This window comes from Biomphalaria glabrata, chromosome 4 (assembly GCF_947242115.1).
Source record: "Biomphalaria glabrata chromosome 4, xgBioGlab47.1, whole genome shotgun sequence".
NCBI lineage: Eukaryota > Metazoa > Mollusca > Gastropoda > Planorbidae > Biomphalaria > Biomphalaria glabrata.
The window spans coordinates 53,235,135-53,252,418 of record NC_074714.1 but is presented as its reverse complement, the minus strand read 5'-3'; the positions used below and the strand labels follow the sequence as shown (position 1 = coordinate 53,252,418).

The window sequence follows — 17,284 nt, the reverse complement described above, 5'->3', positions numbered from 1 at the left end:
GGGAATCAAAGGCTAACATAAGAAGTGACCGGAAGACGCTAAATTGATTTTAACAAGGCTCAAGTAAATAAAAGTTACAAATGAAAGCTTTACAGTTTTAATTGTATAATGCTAAAATAAGCTAGAGCATTTCCCATTATATTTTTAATAGCATAGCTTATCACCATTTTGTGTGTGTGTGTAATACACTGGATACCCAAAAATGCTTGCTATTTATAGTTTTTCGGACATATATGAAAATCTTCAATAGCTTACAAATTAAAAATTTCATTATGTCACAGAATGTACAAGAATGTTATTTTCAGGGATCCTGACTCACAAAGAGCATGCCAATGTCTCAATCCCACTCTTCTACGGGACGGTGGAACTAGTCAAATGCTCAAAAATATATTATCCAGCGAAGTTGTCATTAAAGATGTGGCAAGAAAATGCAGGTGCCCTAAGGCCTCCTTCCTGCTCTGATTTTTCAATAGGAGTTCATCTCAGGTGCCCTAAGGCCTGCTACCAGCCCAAGGTTGCACCGCATAGCCCCAGCAGTAGCCATAATGAAGACGTCTCTACCTGTAATTGAGCGTGAGCGTGTGTGTGAAAGTGTATGTCAGGGAGTGTGAGTGAAAGTGCATTTCTGAGTGGAAAAAAAAAAGGTGAGTAAAAAACCAGAATTAGCTCTTGTATAATAAATTAGCTCACAATTAGCTCATAGCTGACGTTTGCTCAGGTTTTGAGAGATTAAAAGTTGTAGTCTGAGACGAGCTACTGGAGAACGGCCCCGGTGAAGAGATGGGGAAGGAGGGAATTGAGGTGTAACACAACACGACTGAGGGAGGGAGGGAGGGTAGGAAAGAGGAGGCTAATAAAAAAAAAAGGGGCTGACGTGTTGCACTGGGAGAGGGGTGAGCAGAGGAGGATCCCCAATGAGCTGCTCGCACCTTGAAATTTTAACTGCTCCTTTGAAGGGGGCGCAGGGAGAAAGTGGGGGGGGGGGGGAAACTAAGGGAGGTTATTTAAAATTCACAGTTATTAGTCACGTGACAAGATGGCGTACTCGACGATAAAGAAACGGTACAGAGTGGATTCGAACATGCGCCAGAAACGTTATAGCTCAACGCGATGTATATGAGTAGAGATTTGCGTATACAATAAGGGAAGGGTGGTAAGAGGTAGTACGATTGGATTGCTGAGTTCTTAGGTACGAGAAGTATTTCATTTGTAGGGGGAAAAGTATGTTGTTTGAAGATCAATATTTTTTTTTTGTTTTGTGACTTTTAAAATTTATCTACTCTAAGACTACGACTACAGGAGATCAAAATTTAATGCATTACAGGTTACTATACATCTATTTTTTTTTTTTCTAAAAGCTCAGAATTTGCGCTATTCAGTTTTAGCTTTATCATCATGGGAATCCTTGGGCCTCTTTTCTTTGCCTCTGTTTGGGATTTATGTGCCTCTTTTAATACCAAAGTTGAAATTTATTTGTCATATTTTTTGGATCTAAATAAAGAATCAATTTTTGAGAATTAATATAGAATGTTGCCATATGCATATAACTGGTTTAGTAGATTTGCATAAAAGTTTTGACAATCTCTCTGAATTATTAATTTTTCAATGTTACTTTTCATCTAAATCCATGACTATATATATATATATATATATATATATATATATATATATATATATATATATATATATATATATATATATATATTTAAGTAGTAATATAATATAATATAATATAATATAATATAATATAATATAATATAATATAATATAATATAATATAATATAATATAATATAATATAATATAATATAATATAATATAATATAATATAATATAATATAATATAATATAATATAATATAATATAATATAATATAATATAATATAATATAATATAATATAGGAAGAAAAGATGAGGAATATGCATATAAAGTGCCTTGCTTAATTCTTGAGATAATCATACCGCCTCATCAATAATCATGCACTGGGAGTCATGTGGGGTGCCCTTTTTATGAGACACGTCGGGGGCCAAAGCTGTGGACACCAGCACGGGGCAGCGCATATGGATGTTTCATTGTCCTGGCCGAGCGGAATAATCAAGATGGCCTTAACTCACACTTGAGGCTTGATGTACGCCGGCCATCTTGTTCAGGGGGGGGGGGAGACAAAGCATTGGCGTTTAAGCTAAGTAGCATGTCCTTCTGATTGCATTATCTTCCCTTGTTTTATTCCTGCATAGTGGTGATGTCGTTAACGGGAACGGGAACGGAAACGAGTATGACGACCCACGAAAAAGAGAGAAAAAAATTGGAAAACTAAAATAAAAGGAGAAATAATTAGATAGATGAAATAAAACAAAATATAGATTTTGGTCTTCTGGTCGAAAAAAAGAAAAATTTAACGAAGTCAACATCATAGGTATGGATAGATTGCTGGATGGATAGATGGACAGAATGTCAGACCGACAGACAGACAGACAGACAGATAGATAGATAGATAGATAGATAGACAGACAGACAGACAGACAGACAGACAGACAGACAGACAGATAGATAGATAGATAGATAGATAGATAGATAGATAGATAGATAGATAGATAGATAGATAGATAGATAGATAGATAGATAGATAGATAGATAGCCTTAAATAGATAGATAGATAGATAGATAGATACGTAGACAAATAGATAGATAGATAGATAGATAGATAGATAGATAGATAGATAGATAGATAGATAGATAGATAGATAGATAGATAGATAGATAGATAGATAGATAGATAAATAGATAGATAGATAGATGGGTGGCAGAGTAACTAGGAAGGTAAGTTGGTAAACAGACAAACAAAAAGATAAAACAAGTTTGCTACCAGAACTTCACCTTTGACCTTCTGTACATATTTTTTTTAATCGATTGATTGCGATCATATGAACTAATGTTAAAGATGGATAGACAGTAAGAAAGGTGTACGTTTTACTATTTGACCAACTATTCTGCAGTGATATTTGGCCGGAGTTGAATATGGCCGAATATTCTGCCGGAGTCGGAGCTACTATCCGGTGCACCCCTACTCTTGACTGAACAGATGCTTATTGCTAGCTTACTGACCATGTCTAGATAATGTCAAAGTTACATGCCGTTTATTAGCCATGCCTAGATAATGTCTAAGTAACATACCATTAATGACCATGTCTTGATAATGTCTAAGTAACATGCCATTTAATGATAATGTCAAACTATTTCTAAGAAACATGTCCAGTTAATGTCCAAATAGCATGTTGTTTATTGACCATGTCCAGCTAAAGTCCAAGTAACATGTCAGAAAACAAAAGTCTGGCATTCAACCTTCGATCAGACCCTGTAGTGGGAGGCATTGAACAAAACACATAATCTCCTGATCGATAACGCTGCCACCGGCCGCATGGATGATGCGAAGCTTACCGTAGAATTGGAGAATAACTAATTTAACACTCTGGTTTTGGAAGGAGTCGTGGGACTGTGAGCATAGGCGTTTCTTAAGTGAAGGGGGAAGGTAGGTACATGAAGAAATGTTTGTTCATTTCGTCTGGAGGTCACTTGGTGTGACACCACTAAACCTTTTTTTTTTTCAGAAATCCCAAAAATCGAATATATATTCATAAATGTCCTCACCATTTTCTAATACAACAACTGTAGTATTATTACGTTTTTTGTTTTAGGATTAAAGCAATAGACCTTACCGTATACATATATATGTACATATACATATATGTAAGCTCTCTCCCCTTATACAGGCCTGCTGCTACCGCTGGAAGAATTGACGAGCACTGGAATGGTGGAAGGGGGGTAGAGACAGGATTGTTAGACGAACATCCCGCTCTTGTGGGTTCGCCGATGACAGAAGAGAGGTTTAGAATAATAAGAAGATAAAAAGGAAAAGAGATATATAGAGAGAAATAAAAAAAGAGAGTGATGGACCAAGAAAGAGAATATGTGACGAAGAAAGAGAGAGAGATTTGGAGCGAAGATATTGATCAAAAATGCTTGTACGCTGAAATGGCTGATCATGTCAACTAAGGCAGAAAAAAAAGTTATAGAAGAAAAAGACTCTAATAGTCTACTCATTGTTTACAAACGAAGTGTCGCTTCGTCCGTTTCGATAACACAGACAGACACACAGACAGACACACAAACACAATTGATTTGATGTTACGCTTTTAAAACCTTCATTCAGCTTCGCTCACGCCACCCACAGGGTGAACACCACCTCAAGACACCCACCCTCCAACACACAACCCATTCACACTTTAGCAAGATCCTCTCTTCCACACACAAACGCCACATGTACCACACAATCCCACCCCACACACAATTGTCATGTTGAAGTAAAAGCTTCATCCATTTGGCCCCTCGAATCACCCCACACTTGTCTCCGCCACGGTTAACTCCCATCTTTTCTACGTTAGTCTGGTCCTCATTTCTCTCCCCTTGTTGTAAGGGTGTTATCATGTCTCAAAGAATTTCCCCCTTTTTCACCAATCTTCTTTTCTTATGTATTTTAAAATTCCAATTGCTAACATCAAACACCACATTTTTCAATTCCTACTGTGAACTCACATTTCCGTCCTAGTAAAGAAACATAATCCTGATATTGTATGACATAATATTCATGATCCTATTGAGCTAACTTTTTACATAAAATTCGTGCGTCGTGACAAATTTCAGAAATCCATCTCATTAATGACAAACCCAGTAGAGAAATTCTCATTTACCGTTGTTGCCCAATGTGCCATATTTAGGATTCAAAGAAACTAAAAATTTGCAAAGGAAAGAAACAAATTTTATTTTATTAATATTTATTTAAAGTACGTACTGCGAAATTAGGAAAAATAAACATACTTACTTAACCATATTATTTACATTGATTATTTGTTAAAATAATAATTGTAATCATATTTTTGATTGCATTTGCATAGCAAAATTAGGAAAAATAAACATATTTACTTAACCCTATTATTTACATTGATTATCAGTTGAAGTAGTAATTGTTATAAATCCCAAAATTGTGCACTAGCAACACAGAAATAATGGAAAAACTACTTCTGAATACTACTATCCTGTGATGATAAAGCTAAAATTGAATAGCGCAAATTCTGAGGTTTCCTTTAAAAAAAAAAACTAGTTTATGTCCAGTCTAGTCTAGATCTCCTCCATGTTAGACCGAAAAGAGGGGTGGCTGGACATTTTTCTGCTTTAAGGGAACAGTATTTCAATCAACAGTTCCCGATGATAGAATCCACATTCAATTTTCGTCTGAAATGATACAGCCACATTTTCAAATGTCCGCATCTGTACGGGTCTGCCCGTTAAGATGACCTTGTCATCATGTCATTAACTCATTTTTTTTTCATCTGGGTTTTTTTTTCTTTTCATCTTGTTGTATCAGTGTGTGTTTATCTGGGTTTTTTTTTGGTGAGAGTTCATGTTCGTTCCTATTCTTGTAGATTGCTCACTCTTCACATTTTTTCGATTATTTTTGCCTTTTTTTTTTTTACACACTCATGACCTAAGACCTCGTGCCTCCTTCTCGTCCAGGGTCCTGCGGACCTCAAGTCCTCGCAAGCTCTTTACAAATAATAATTATGTCCTTAAGTGGTAAGAAAAAGAAGTACGAAAGAGGGTGAGGGGAGGAGGAGGAGAAAGAAGGCCTTGGGAGTTAAGAAAAGATGTTGGGGAGGGGGGGCCCAAAGTTGGGAGCGGGGTGAGTAAAACGTGAAAGTCCGCAGATGAAATCGATGAGAGGTTAACTAGGTCACGCCAGGTCGGGTCAGAGATAAATGAGCTCCTTTGATGCCAGGCTCCCAGTTCAAGGACATTTCTGGCTTGCTTTTGGGGTTCACAGGGTGTGAAGGTCTAGCCATTGTATCCAGAAGACGTATTCACTTTGCAGAGCTCTAGATAGTTGTCAATAGCAGGGTATCAACCCGATACGTATATATAGGTCAGTGAATGAATTGATCAAATTCACCACAGATGTGAGGCCGGAAGTGTATACATGAAGACCTTGCAATCTATGTAGCAGACGATGTAAAGGTCATCTGTTTCTGTGGCCCACGGTTTCCGAGGTTGTCATGTGGCCAGCAAAACGACCAACCGCCTTTTTTTTTTACTCCAACTAATGTCAGGGTTTGCTGGACTCAGAAGCGACCTAAAGATCCCGAAATTAAAAATCTTAGGGAAGTTACTGTGGTACAGTCCATTAAAGAACAATAAACAATATTATATCATAGACGACAATCAGGTGGCCGTCTGGTCGTGCGGTATGTGCGTTAGACTCTATTTAGGACTTCTCGCTGGTGCTGGGCTCATACCCTGCCTGCTGGTATTCCTGATGCTGCGGAGGTTTGGACTAAGAAGTGACAGATATTCAACCCTGAAGGAATATCCGAAGTATGCAAAACATTTACAAACAAACAATAAATAAGTACATCTTTAAAATAAAAGCGTAATTAAATAAGTTTGCATTGAATGTTTTGAAATGAAATTGGCAACGAATTCTTTTTTTCCACTTTTTAAAACTCAGCGACATAGGATACTTCTAGAAATATCTGGATTCTATTTATTGCTGAAACTAAATTTATGTTTTAGCTTCCCTGGACTTTGAAAAGCTTTGTTTTTTAAAAGTTCTATCACGGTCGTTTCGAATATAAACATGAAGCGAAAAAAACTTAAGTTTTTTATTTCTGACAAGTAAAGCGTTGGATCACGCGGCACAATTATTTGGGGGGGGGGGGGGGGAATGTACAGAAAGAAAAGAAAAAGTACCAAGCAACGAGGTGAAACTCTGTAACTGCAAGACTTAGAAACCTGTACATGTACACAAACATGTAAACACACATGTACCCATATACACACATTGTACACATACATATGTACACAAGACATGTGCAACACTTGCATGTACACAGTTACCCATTAATGTACAAACACATATGCTGTCACGTGTACAATAACCCGTACAACACGTGTACATAAAGTCAAAAACTCTTAAAGAGTACTTTTATAAAAATAAAATATTTTTTTATAAAAAATATACCGGAAGTTAATTATTTTAAGTAAAGACAGAAGCCCAGACATTCGGCCATTTTGTCCTAGTCTGATTTCTTCTGTGGGTGAGCCTCAAGACTTAAGTCTCTGATCTTTTAAGTAAGTCATAATTTTATCCTTCCGGTTGGGATATTATCCTCATGTCGACGCATCCCCATCCCCCGCCCACCATCCCCAATCCCTTCTCGTCCTTTCATCAATCGATGGACTCCGTCGTTTAATTGCTCAGTTAAAGCTGGAGTTTAACAAACAGGGGGAAAAAAAGGAAAGGTCACTCGCGATTCAAAATTAGTTTTGTAAATTATGGTTCCTGGCAAAGAAAAAAGACAAAAAAGAAGAATTTATGGTAATCAATAAAAATAACGAACGAAAATTAAAGAAAAAGGTTTATTTATTTTTTTTTTACTTTAAAGTTGGTTTGTTTCATACTCTAGAATAAGCCTAGAATAAAACTAGAATAAACCTAGAATAAACCTAGATTTGCAATGACATACAGGGGAATTGGTTTTTCAAAACTCTTGTCTTTGAAAACTATTTTTAGAATAAGAAAAAAGTTCATTGTATGTACATGTCAGTAAACTGTCTTTTGTGTCCATGTCTGTGTAAATTTCTGTGTCAATGTATGTGTCCATGTCTGTGTCAATGTCTGTGTAAATATCTGTGTCCATGTTTGTGTCAATGTCTGTGTAAAAATCTGTGTCCATGTTTGTGTCAATGTATGTGTCCACGTCTGTGTCAATGTATGTGTCCATGTCTGTGTAAATATCTGTGTCCATGTCTGTGTAAATATATGTGTCCATGTCTGTGTAAATATCCGTGTCCATGTCTGTGTAAATATCTGTGTCCATGTCTGTGTAAATATCTGTGTCCATGTCTGTGTAAATATCTGTGTTTATGTTTGTGTAAATATCCGTGTCCATGTCTGTGTAAGTATCTGTGTCCATGTCTGTGTAAGTATCTGTGTCCATGTCTGTGTAAATATCCGTGTCCATGTCTAAGTAAATATCTGTGTCCATGTCTGTGTCAATGTATGTGTCCATGTCTGTGTCCATATCTGTGTCCATGTCTGTGTCAATGTCTGTGTCCACGTCTGTGTAAATATCTGTGTCCATGTCTGTGTCCATATCTGTGTCCATGTCTGTGTCAATGTCTGTGTCCACGTCTGTGTAAATATCTGTGTCCATGTCTGTGTAAATCTCTGTGTCCATGTCTGTGTAAATCTCTGTGTCCATGTCTGTGTAAATCTCTGTGTAAATCTATGTGTCCATGTCTGTGTAAATATATGTGTCCATGTCTGTGTAAATATCTGTGTCCATGTCTGTGTAAATATCTGTGTCCATGTCTGTGTAAATATCTGTGTCCATGTTTGTGTAAATCTCTGTGTCCATGTCTGTGTAAATATCTGTGTCCATGTCTGTGTAAATATCTGTGTCCATGTCTGTGTAAATATCTGTGTCCATGTTTGTGTAAATCTCTGTGTCCATGTCTGTGTAAATATCTGTGTCCATGTTTGTGTAAATATCTGTGTCCATGTCTGTGTAAATATCTGTGTCCATGTTTGTGTAAATATTAGTGTCCATGTTTGTGTCAATGTCTGTGTAAATATCTGTGTCCATGTTTGTGTCAATGTCTGTGTCCACGTCTGTGTCAATGTATGTGTCCATGTCTGTGTAAATATCTGTGTCCATGTCTGTGTAAATATCTGTGTCCATGTTTGTGTAAATATCTGTGTCCATGTCTGTGTAAATATCTGTGTCCATGTTTGTGTAAATATTAGTGTCCATGTTTGTGTCAATGTCTGTGTAAATATTTGTGTCCATGTCTGTGTCAATGTCTGTGTCCACGTCTGTGTAAATATCTGTGTCCATGTCTGTGTAAATCTCTGTGTCCATGTCTGTGTAAATCTATTTGTCCATGTCTGTGTAAATCTCTGTGTAAATCTCTGTGTCCACGTCTGTGTCAATGTATGTGTCCATGTCTGTGTAAATATCTGTGTCCATGTCTGTGTAAATATCTGTGTCCATGTCTGTGTAAATATATGTGTCCATGTCTGTGTAAATATCCGTGTCCATGTCTGTGTAAATATCTGTGTCCATGTCTGTAAAAATCTGTGTCCATGTCTGTGTCAATGTATGTGTCCATGTCTGTGTAAATATCTGTGTCCATGTCTGTGTAAATATCTGTGTCCATGTCTGTGTCCATATCTGTGTCCATGTCTGTGTCCATGTTACGGTTATGCAAGCACACTTCTAGGCATGATTAAAACTTGTACTACATTCGGTATACTTCATGTTCCAAAGAAAACTACAAGAGTACGCTGTACGAGTTTGGTAAATAGGAAAAATAGGAACATATCAAACCAAAACCTTTTTATTGTTGTTTTTTTTTAGTTCGACATGAACAAGAAGCCTATGTATTTGACCTTTGATCAGGGGTTCTCAACCTGTGGGTCGCGACCCCCTTTGGGGGTCGATTGACCATTTGCCAGGGGTCGCCTAAGACCATCGAAAACATGGATTGTTATTGTCTACTCTTCTATTGCTGTATGTATGTGGGGGTGGGGGTGGGGGTCGCGGCAGAGTGGTGGATTGTAAAAAGGGGTCGCCGAACTTAAAAGGTTGAGAACCACTGCCTTAGATCATACACATTCAATTCCAAGCGCTAGAGAGGTATTGATTATATCGAGAGAAAATGGCTTTTGAAAAGCAAAAAAAAAACTTAAAAGAATTAACTTTAAGGAAAAAAACAAAAAAACAACTGTTGAATCCAATGGGCAAGTAACCCCGCAATATCAAAATTTAAAAAAAAGTAAGGGAGGCAATCATGACATGGACCTGACCAACGGGCAACTCCCAGCGGGGCAAGGTGCGTGTGTGTGCCCGTGTGGAGGTGTGTGGAATGTAATGGCCTTGTGGGTGAGGAGACTCGGAGATGTGGGGGTGAGATTGTTTCAGGAGGGGGAGGGAGGGGAATTGTTGTAAACTACGGGCTGTAAAATCGATACCTGCCCAGCGACTCCCGTTAAAACGGAGGATGGAGACTACCGCGACTTCAGGAGACACACAGGACACACGAGACGAGACACACGAGACAAGACACTCGACTGAAAAAGTTTTTTTGTTTTTTTAAATCCCAGACTGTCCACTAAAGACACAGTAACGCTTGTAATAAACAACTCCAACCATAAGTCAAGTTAAACCGATTAATTGACTGATTGATACAACATTTATCGTCATTGATTTTTCTCTTAATGTTTAAAAGAAGTGTCTTTATAACCTTAGTGCTCTGAGACAATTCCCGCTTCAAAACTAAACACAAATGACTCGGCGTAGGCAACAATGAGATCATAACTAATGCATGCGCGGCTGGAGAATTAATTAAAATGTACGCTTTTATGTATGTTTTGGCAAGCTTACAGTAAGTCCTTAGAGTAGGTTTTTTTTTTATCCCACAGACGCTTTCTATTTTTTTATAAATGTTTTTAGATTTAACACTTTTGATCAAGGAAAGGTAACTCTAATACATTATATAGTTTTCATAAGAAGTAGGCTAACATAAAAAATACATAAAATATAAATAAATTTAGTACAAAAAAAAACTAACTTATATACATTAAAAAAAATTACTATTCTAAATATATATATGTGTACATGAATATGCATATGTCAATGGTTTATTTTGTTTGTTTGTCTGGTAAAAAGTTTGTACTCGTTATTTCTCCCACGCCCATTCTCAGAGCGAATTGAAACGCTGCCCATTTATTTATTGGCATTGACAAGACATGAATCAATACAAAACATTGACCAATTAGTCATTTAATTACTGGTAATTAATTTTATTTTGATTGATACCAACAAGGGAGAATAATCTTTCAGTATTCACAGATATGGCTAATTTGTTGGGTTTAGTCCCCTTATAAAATTACCCTTCCCACCCCCACCACACAGCATTCTCCCACCAGTTGATACCTTATAAATTATTTATTGTACCTAACAAAATATGAATGAATAAAAAAAAAATTACCAATTATTCAATGAATTACTGGTAATTAATAATTTTGTTTGATATCGAATAAGGGAAATAACTTTTATATTGTTGATCGAAATAGTTGTAAGAGAGGCGTTCTTTCCCTTAGAGAAGCTTTGTGTTGCTGTGTTTCTTAAAGCACTTTGTGTATTTTGCATGTTAAAATACTTATCCTTACCTTCAAGAAAAAAATCAAATAATTTGTTAAATCCTGAAAATAAAATTGCGAAACACAAACAGAAGACAACGAAACAATTTGTCTTCTACCAACGTGACGTCGGGAACTCAATCCAAGAATATAGATCTACTAAATAACAAAAAAAAAAAACAACAACAATAGCACAAAAAAAAGTATTAGATCTATATCTAGTCAGAATGACGAGATAATATTGTAATAATAAGATATAACGCTATGTTTCCTCAGTAACTAAACGCATCCAACGTGTTGCCAACTCCAAAATTGTTGTGTATATAAGTCACGTCTAGGGAAGGCGCTAATTTTTATATATACAGCACTTGAGGCAGGGGGGTAGGGAGCTGGGGTGATATAAGGAAAAAAGTGAGGGGAGTGGGAAATTTGGGGGCTGGTGTAAGTGGGTGAGGGAGAAGGGGGGGGATATATCGTCAAAAGCGTATGATTACGTCATAAGAGGGAGAGACTATGAAGAAATGTTTCTTTTTTTCTCCAAAAGTTCCAAGACATGTTGTTAAGATATTGGTTGAGATGGAAGACGCTGGAGCTGAGAGGAGGAGAGGGGGGAGGGCAATATTGAGGATTGAATTGAGGACATGGGAATTTTGTGGGAGAACCTACTTGTTAGATTTCTCGTCAGATTACTGCCTCCCCCTCCCCATTCTGTCTTTTTTTTCTCTCTCTCTCCTCTCCTCTTCCCTCCCCCGGTCCACAAAAGCAGGAATTATGTTGTTCTATTGCCCTGGCCTTAGAGTTGACCAGTTGGCGGAATTGGTGGCAATCTGCACGAGTGACCACTTCATGACAGCTCACACTGCAAGAAATCTCACGGACCCCTAAGCCTCTATGACCAGCGGACACTCGTTGAATCGCCACTTTGATTTTGTACGCGGTTCTCTTTTCCACCTCCCCCCCCCTTTCCTCCTTCTCTCGCTCCCTCCTCATTTGATTTCTTTACGCACTCTTTTTTTTTTTTTCTCACGCAATTAAACCAGGGCTGGACCGGACCCACTTGTTTGACCAAAGTCCACTACAAGGGCCCCTGCGGTGACGTCACTTTCGAGGCATAGACATTTGTCGAATGGTTGCAAAATCACACGTGTGTGCGTGTGTGTGTGCGTGTGTGTGTGTGTGTGTGTGCGTGCGTGTGTGTGTGTGTGTGCGTGCGTGTGTGTGTGCGTGTGTGCGCGTGTGTGTGTGCGTGAGTGAGCTGAAGAAACAGAAAGTAGACATCAGTCTAACATACACGTGCATCCTAGCACATCTCCGTACTTCAAAACGACTGATCAGTTAATTAGCTCATTTCAGCTAATGGTCAGCCCCCAAACAAAAAATTCCACACTCTGCTTGATTATGTATGAGGGGTCAGTCTAACCCTAACCTCTTGTCTTCAGAACAGTCCTTGCGTTTATAAATTATCTCCAATGAATCAAGAACTGTTGATTAAATCTACATGTCGCTCAAGTACAAATGTGAACCTCTGGCTTCAGCTATTATGTACTTGGTGAATTCTTCTGCTAGTTGTGTCACCATAAGAGTATCAGAATTGGGTCAACAACAAAAAACTTAAATAATTATATAAAGTAGGTCTAAATTGGGAGGCGGTGGCTGAGCGGTAAAGCGCTTGGATACCGAACCGAGGTCCGGGGTTCGAATCCTGGTGAAGACTGGGATTTTTAATTTCGGGATCTTCGGGCGCCTCTGAGTCCACCCAGCTCTAATGGGTACCTGACATTAGTTGGGGAAAAGTAAAGGTCGTTGTGCTGGCCACATGACACCCTCGTTAACCGTAGGCCACAGAATCAGATGACCTTTACATCATCTGCCCTATAGACCACAAGGTGTGAAAGGGGAACTTTACTTTACTTACTTAGGTCTAAATAGTCTAATACTAAGACTATGCTGATATCTCTACATTAACTAATTGAAGAACAGCGCAAAAAAGAGCCATGACGTTGATAGCAAATGAAAACTTACTTTTAACTAGATCAGGGGTGGGAAAATTACGGACCGCGGGCCGCATGCGTCCCTCGATACAAAGGGTTGTCCACCCCTGAACTATAGTAACACCATTAGTAAAATCACTAAGCTTTGAGACAGTCCAGTGGTAAAGTAAAATATTACATAACAAAACTAATTATAACTTATGATAAAGGCATATTTCTTATTCCGTGTAGAAGAACAAATTCATATGACTATTCTAACATTACTATTATAAAATATTATGCTTATCACTCAATGATTAGTGTAACTATTTGTTGGTCCCAAATCTGGGTAAGAAAGGAGAAGGGTTCGGTGTAACTTCGGTGTAGAGCTAGCGATCCTACCCTGTAAAACTTAAAATTGCCTCAGAAACAGCCGACTTTAAACAGAGAAAACAGATCTCTATGGCTTGCCGATCAATGCTTCGAACTTCTGTAACTTGTTAGATAAAATATTTCAATTTACACAATAATTTTTTATTAAAGTAAAATATTGAAAAAAAAAAAAGAAGAAAAACAATATCTAAGTCCTTAGGCCGAGTCCTTCACTGGAGATCCACTTTAATGTTACTCGTATTCATGCTGAGTAAAAAAAAAAAGATGCATTATTTTTCAAACAACAGTGTAAATAGACAATCGGACATTTAAAACTCAAGTTGGATTGTTTGATACACGTATGCAAATAAGATGGGGTTGAAACAACTTGAAAGGTCGTGCGTGAAGTGGAGAGAAGGGCGAACGAGACGAGTGAAAATGTAGGTGAGTGCAGAGGTTGTTAAATATTGTAAAAACACTTCAATCCAAGACATGCACCTACCTATATAGCGAGTAACAAGACATGCACCTACCTATATAGCGAGCAAACTTCTAGACAATAAAATGGAAATAAGTGTGGACGTGTCTACAGGATATCCACAAGGGCAATAACACCTTAGTAACCCTGGTATTCGTGATTGTTGCGCATGCGTAATTCTAAAAGTAAATCTAGTGGCATCATAGTCAAAGCGTAGCTGAATCTTTCTGAAGCACTAGCAAGTAAATAAACCGATATCCACTACAGAAAATGTTAAAGAGAAAATGGATAGTGAGCGCTTATATATATATTGTGTGCTCTCCAATCTCCTATCGAACAGACTGTGTGCACTTATCATGTATTGTTGTGTGTCCGCTGAAGATTTCTGCAGGAGTAGAAGTATGCGACCAAACAGAAATCCACTTCAGGAAATGTTTAAAAGAAAATGGGACATGATCACGTACATATGTGTGCTATCCAGTGGCGTAGCATCCATGGCGCATCCATTAGGGGCCCACGTAACAACCATTGCAAGTGTTTCATTGCATTTGGGCCCATGGCTCATGACCAATTGGGGCCCACATGAACTTGTACAAAGCCGATTTATAACTAGTTGCATTGGAATGACTTTTGTTACATATACAAAATACTCGATTTTTTTTTGGCACACACTAAATTTGTCTTATTGGGGGGGGGGGAGAGCACCGACATATTATATTCTTCAACCCGTGCCTTCGGGTACCTTGCTACGACACTGGTGCTATCGTACAAGTTGAATACTCTTATAATGTAGTGGTGTGTGTAATGCCCAACTGTAGAACAAATTTACCCACCGTCAATATAGATTATTATTATTATTGATCAAACTTTAAAACTGTAATACAAAGATCTTGAATTGTATAATGAATAAACAGGTAACGTCTAGTATAGGGACAAAATATATAACAATTTCAATAATAAATCTACAGTAAGAGAGTGTTGAAATCAAGACAGTTATTTATATTTATCCAATTTTATACAATGCTACTTAGGAGTACTATTAGTAAAAACGGGATTATCGTTAGTTTAAAAATCGAGTCTATATATAGATCCCTTTGACTTTTGTGAGCTATTTTTAGCTCTAATTGAACATTTCAATAAATTCTGAAAAAAAAAATTCATACATAACTTTTGTTGTTCTTAGCAAACTTGACATACCATATCACGCGACAACAATTAGTCAGGCTATAATACTACTATCACAATACAGATATAAGACATAGGCTTTAAATAGTTTATAGTTTATTACCAACATATGAATTATATTCAATAACGAATTAGGCAATTATTTTTTAATTATATTGGTCAAACCCATCAACCCCATTTTATCGATAATTAAAGCTTAAGCCACTTTGGGTCGCGATGGCTGAGTGGTTAGGCACTTGGCTTTCGAACTTGGCGCGCCCTGGGTTCGAATCTCGGTGAACACTGGGATTTTGAAATTCAGGATTTTTAGGGCGTCACTGAATCACCCGGCTCCAATGGGTACCTGACTTTAGATGGGGGAAAGTAAAGGCGGCTGGTCGTTGTGCTGACCACATGAAACCATACTCGTTAGCCTTGGCCAAAGAAACAGATGACCTTAACATCATCTGTCCAATAGAATGCATGCCCTGAAATCGGAATTTTATTTGTAAGTAAGAATTCAATATGTTTTAAGTCAAGAAAGATGGCGGATAGGTGTTTCCGGGCCATTAGGTCATGCCTCGTTCTCCTACGTTTGTTTTCCACTGCCACTGTTGCGAGGGGGGAGGGGGCGTACGGTTCAAGAAAAAGAGGGTGTATGAGGGCGCCTGAAAAGCTATTCTACAAGTAAGCCAAAATTACAGTTTACAACGTAAACAATTGGTATGGAAAAGGAGAAAAAAAAACAGAAACTGTGTCGGGTGTGGTTGGTGGTAAGTGTGGTAGATGGAAAGATGTGGAATATGTGTGGTCAACGTGGAAAACATGGTGACTGTGGTTGGGTTAGTGGTGTGCATGGGAAATGAGGATGAGGTTGGAATGATGGATGTGTAGTGAGTAAAGTGTATGAAGATGAGCACTTTGACACTCAAGCCAGGACGTGCTGTGGCCTTCCAAGTCACGTGGGGGGGATTACAAGAACACCGTGACCTACAACCTCTCGCCCCGCCCCTTTTCAACCACCATCCTCAAAGCAACCATCATTTCAGCAAAAAACACTGCTTAGAAAACGTCTTCACTTTAAAAGTATAAACACACACCCAACCACCATCTCTTTTTCTCCCAACCCTCACGTTCATGCACCCCCCCAGACTCTTTCTTACCGCCCCCCCCCCCGCAAGACTCTCTCTTACTGCTTCTCAACCCCCAGACATCACTAGAAATGTACACACAGATGCATACATAATTCAACACATACACATGACTTCGGAATCAATAGCTCTCTCAAGGGCGTCACCTATCTTCGGAAAAAAGGAGGCAATAGTTATTTCAACTTTAACTTAAACAATAAAAACAATATTTAAAAAAAATTGCAAAATATAAACAAAATCATGGGAAATAACTCCACACCAACAGCTATATATCTCAATAATGTAGAAGCTTTTTTCCTTACTCGATAACACATTAAATAATTTATTAACAATAACTACTTCATTAACCGTTTATTTTTTCATATTTAGTAAGGTACAATAAATATATAAGGGGACGGAGCTCTACACATTTAGCCGTATCGCTGAATACTGAAGGATTAATTTCCCTTGCTGTTATCAAACAAAATAATTAATTACCAGTAATTAATCGACAGATTCGCTTTATTTTCTACATTGATTCATGTCTTGTCTACGCCGATAAATAAGTATGCTAAGTTTCAACTTGATCCGAGAATGGCTGGGGGGGTGGGGAATAACGTGTACAAACTTTTTACCAGACAGACAAATTGACAGATAGATAAACAGAGTGATTGGATATAAGCTTTGTAATAAGTTGTAAAAAACGGGAAGGGGGATAACGTCCTTGTTTATATATTATTAACGCCCTTGTTTATATATTATTAACGCCCTTGTTTATATATTATTAACGCCCTTGTTTATATATTATTAACGCCCTTGTTTATATAGTATTAACGCCCTTGTTTATATATAATAAACGCCCTTGTTGATATATTATTAACGCCCTTGGTTATATATTATTAACGCCCTTGTT

At 37.7% G+C, this 17,284-nt stretch overlaps 1 protein-coding gene across 6 annotated transcripts in view; it reads right to left on the bottom strand.

Annotated features, from left to right (window-relative positions):
* LOC106069686 (plexin-B-like) overlaps window positions 1-17,284 on the bottom strand; it is a 237,934-nt gene that overhangs the window by 97,254 nt on the left and 123,396 nt on the right. The window contains exon 1 of one of the 6 annotated variants that reach the window (XM_056025499.1): window positions 11,288-11,531. The exons of the other annotated variants lie outside the window; for them this stretch is intronic. The gene's annotated coding sequence lies outside the window, so the exon portion shown is untranslated. Of the gene's footprint in view, window positions 1-11,287; window positions 11,532-17,284 lie in introns of those variants that run through there. 6 annotated transcript variants of the gene reach the window in all.